The sequence below is a fragment of the Anopheles coluzzii genome (genome assembly GCF_943734685.1).
Source record: "Anopheles coluzzii chromosome X unlocalized genomic scaffold, AcolN3 X_unloc_100, whole genome shotgun sequence".
NCBI lineage: Eukaryota > Metazoa > Arthropoda > Insecta > Diptera > Culicidae > Anopheles > Anopheles coluzzii.
The window spans coordinates 10,001-15,000 of record NW_026054421.1 but is presented as its reverse complement, the minus strand read 5'-3'; positions in this window follow the sequence as shown (position 1 = coordinate 15,000).

The window sequence follows — 5,000 nt, the reverse complement described above, 5'->3', positions numbered from 1 at the left end:
CGTCGGATGCATTGCACACGGCTAGCGGATCTCTCTGCACTGCGTCGGGTGTCCCAACGTATGTCTGGAGACATTGCTATGCCGGTACGGCACTCTGCGCACTCTTTCTTGTCCTCTTCGAGCGACGGGCCTCTAAGCGGGGTTGTATGCCGGTACGACACATCGACTGGTACATTGCACGCACTAACGATCGCTCTGCACTGCATGGAACTCATTCGTAACCACCGTGACGGGAGACTTTGCTAGTACGCACGATACTCTGCGCATGTGTACATGTTTTACAACCCAGCCAACTTGAGCACCTAGGGGAAGTTGTGATGCCATCTGAACACCCACCGACTGATGCATTGAACGGCTAAAGTTGACCTTCAATCCGAACTGGCACTCTGCGGCGTGGAGGCAGTTGCGCGACCACTCCTATCCCAAACCAACAAAGCAAGGTGTATCCTACGTGCTCGGTACAAGCACACCACGACGGGACACATTGAACGGTTCAGCGATCTCTCTGCACTAGTGGAAGAACTCCAACGTGATACGGGAGACTTTGCTACAGCGGCTTCTCTGCACTTCTGGGCTACCACCTTGTGACGGGAGACATTGCTAGCGGTCACTCTGCACTAGTGATGGTACACCACCGTGATACGGGAGACATTGCTAACGGCCACTCTGCACAGGTGCCAATACCACCTTGTGACGGGAAACATTGCTAGGAACCGATCGGCATCTCTGCGCGATTACTTGACGCACACCCAACTAAGTCAACTGTTGGACTTTTTCGTAATCACGGCGGGACACATTGAACGAGCTCTAACGGATCTCTGCACGCATGGAACATGGTGGCGGGAATCATTGCTAGAACCGAACGGCGCCTCTGCGCGATGTACAAACAAGCTCAACAGGAACCTCGTATCGGCTGCCGAGCCGGAGCTCGAACAACTTGGACTTTCACCTCTAATTTATATCAACTCACCACTCCCCGAGGGATCCGCAGAATTGCTTCTGGGTCCCGTATCGTTATTTGCGATTCGTGTTTGCATTACACTACATTGAACTATTCCAACTTGTTTATCCGCATGGCGAACATTTGCTGCATTGAACATTAAAGTTCCACTTCGCTCTCCCCTACGTGGGTCTGAGCTTCACTCTCAGGGAAAAAATATGCCACATTGGTTAGGGAAACCCGGTTTCATCACGCTATGTGCCCTGCACCACCAGCTTAGCGTGAATGCTTCGAGTTTCCCTAAGAAGTTCGATTGGTCTTGCAGAGTTTAAAGACAACGAAGCTTAGTTTCAAGCAATGATTTAATATACGCGTATTAAAAACCCTTAACTGTTACAACTTTTATGCTTGAAACCATCGCAACGAAGTCTTTGGGTCCGTAGACCCGTGATGTACTGCTCCAGGAAACGTTTTGAAAGAGTGGAAACTCAAAATCATAGGTTAAGATCATCGGCAGAACCCACCAGACACCACTTTTGCTTCATAAGTTCGGCCTATAGTCATATGACGATTTTCATCGGGGAGGGGACGTATGACCCAAACGGGGGCTTATATGACCCACGGACACTGCAAACCATGCTCCTACGACTAAATAGAGGTTAAAACTACGATTTGGTGAAATCTTCATTTTTGACCTCGGAGCAAGGTACCTTCCCTATAGTAGGCAATGAGTAAATGATCATAATCCCAGGAGGGCAAAAAATGGGAACCCGAGAGGAAAGCGCTGTTGGCGCGCCTAAGCTAGTGGCCCGTAGAGTAAAAAGGGTACCCCCAACAAAGTTGTCGTTTCACGTTCTGGTTTCACTTTTCATCATCTAGGGTGCGTTCCTGACACGTTTTGAGGGGTTTTAGCAAAAAAAAATTTTTCGACTACTCGAGCTCTCTGGCCCGTTCGGTGCACATTTTTGAAAAAAGCTAGGGAGCTGCCCCTAGGTTCGGGGTGTCACAAAATGTTGAAAAGTGGTCGAAAAACCACTATCCAGAATCGGATGTAGAATCGTTAGACGAACTTAAAATTGTTCTACGACACCCATCTGCGACGTTTAGTATTCGAGATATGGCCCGTCCTAGGTCTGACCGAGCAATTTTTGTTCCGCGCACTTTGTGCACCGTACACTTTGATGTTTGTATGAAAAAGTACCCTACCTAGGGACGCGTAGAGCAAATTTGTACCCCCGGGAATGTTGTCGATTGACATTCTGGTTGCACTTTTCATCATCTAGGGTGCGTTCCTGACACGTTTTTAGGGGTTTTAGCAAAAAAAAATTTTTCGACTACTCGAGCTCTCTGGCCCGTTCGGTGCACATTTTTGAAAAAAGCTAGGGAGCTGCCCCTAGGTTCGGGGTGTCACAAAATGTTGAAAAGTGGTCGAAAAACCACTATCCAGAATCGGATGTAGAATCGTTAGACGAACTTAAAATTGTTCTACGACACCCATCTGCGACGTTTAGTATTCGAGATATGGCCCGTCCTAGGTCTGACCGAGCAATTTTTGTTCCGCGCACTTTGTGCACCGTACACTTTGATGTTTGTATGAAAAAGTACCCTACCTAGGGACGCGTAGAGCAAATTTGTACCCCCGGGCATGTTGTCGATTGACGTTCTGGTTGCACTTTTCATCATCTAGGGTGCGTTCCTGACACGTTTTGAGGGGTTTTAGCAAAAAAAAAATTTTCGACTACTCGAGCTCTCTGGCCCGTTCGGTGCACATTTTTGAAAAAAGCTAGGGAGCTGCCCCTAGGTTCGGGGTGTCACAAAATGTTGAAAAGTGGTCGAAAAACCACTATCCAGAATCGGATGTAGAATCGTTAGACGAACTTAAAATTGTTCTACGACACCCATCTGCGACGTTTAGTATTCGAGATATGGCCCGTCCTAGGTCTGACCGAGCAATTTTTGTTCCGCGCACTTTGTGCACCGTACACTTTGATGTTTGTATGAAAAAGTACCCTACCTAGGGACGCGTAGAGCAAATTTGTACCCCCGGGCATGTTGTCGATTGACGTTCTGGTTGCACTTTTCATCATCTAGGGTGCGTTCCTGACACGTTTTGAGGGGTTTTAGCAAAAAAAAAATTTTCGACTACTCGAGCTCTCTGGCCCGTTCGGTGCACATTTTTGAAAAAAGCTAGGGAGCTGCCCCTAGGTTCGGGGTGTCACAAAATGTTGAAAAGTGGTCGAAAAACCACTATCCAGAATCGGATGTAGAATCGTTAGACGAACTTAAAATTGTTCTACGACACCCATCTGCGACGTTTAGTATTCGAGATATGGCCCGTCCTAGGTCTGACCGAGCAATTTTTGTTCCGCGCACTGTGTGCACCGTACACTTTGATGTTTGTATGAAAAAGTACCCTACCTAGGGACGCGTAGAGCAAATTTGTACCCCCGGGCATGTTGTCGATTGACATTCTGGTTGCACTTTTCATCATCTAGGGTGCGTTCCTGACACGTTTTGAGGGGTTTTAGCAAAAAAAAAAATTTTCGACTACTCGAGCTCTCTGGCCCGTTCGGTGCACATTTTTGAAAAAAGCTAGGGAGCTGCCCCTAGGTTCGGGGTGTCACAAAATGTTGAAAAGTGGTCGAAAAACCACTATCCAGAATCGGATGTAGAATCGTTAGACGAACTTAAAATTGTTCTACGACACCCATCTGCGACGTTTAGTATTCGAGATATAGCACTTTGTAGGTCTGACCGAGCAATTTTGTACTGAAATGTATGGTGAACATGTAATTCATTAAATAACATTGACTTGCATCGTGCCCTACTTCATCGGCACAGCTGTTATTGACTATCTTTAGTGGAAATGGATTGAGTTTGACCATTTTAAGCCCATTTCCTATGCCGTGCACCAACATTGTGTACCGATCAGGGAAAGTACGCTACGTACGCGTTCATGGATGTCGATGTTGGTACAAGTTGCCTTTCGGGATAGCCGTGCACCAAAACTGTGTACCGATCAGGGAAAGTACAAGACGGAGGGTGCAGCTCGAGCGTACGCGTTCATAGATGTCGATGTTGGTACACTTGCACCAAAATTGTGTACCAATCAGGGAAAGTACAACACGGAGGGCGCAGCCCGGGCGTACGCAATCATGGATGTCCATGTTGATACAATCTACGTGTACGTACCTAGTTTTTGTAGGAAAAGTTGCAATTAAGTGCTTGCATGCTTAAAATGCTCATCTCAACCGGTCACCTTTTGGCCTGCCCTTTTATAACAGAAACCTAGAAAGATACTCGAGATTTTTGTGTTTTTCCATTCGCCCGGGACGACGAAATGAGCTATGTGCACATCGTGCAGAAAATTGTCTTCGCCACGCATGTTTTTGTCCATCCACTCATATAATCACCCGCATTTGTGTTCAACACGGACGGCGCAGCCCGAGCGAACGCGTTAATGTTTATGTTTGTACACACTGCTTGTACGATTCTAGGATTTGGTAATTGCGTCACAGTGCCCGACCGTCGCGGACACCATTCTTGGACAGAAGTCCTAGTACGTAGAGTACTTTCCCTAGGTATGTGCTCGTTCGTGACTATCGTTGCGTGCTTACGGACACGCTTGGGTATGTTTACCATACAAGGTTTACTAGGGAAACCTGGGAAGGACGCTTGCCCTCCCGTCGCGGACACCATTCTTGGAAAGAAGTCCTAGTACGTAGCGTTCCTTATTTTACTTGATCAGTTTGTAATGCATTCGCTTTGTTCCATCGACTTCTGCTACTGCTCACTAAGGGGTGTTCGTTTGCGATGTGTACGATAAGCAACTGTCTATCGTAACCAGCAGTTAATCAACACTTTTTACCCAAGTCATAGCAACATAGAGTACTTTTCCTAATCGGTACACAATTTTGGTGCACCTCTAACCTCGCCGGCACTTTATCGTTACGTTTTGTGCACAACCTAGGGACGTGGTGTAAGTTTCATGATTTTTATGTTTGATTTGGTTTATTATGATTGAAAAATACGCTACGTCCCAGAAATTGGAGCTCGACTA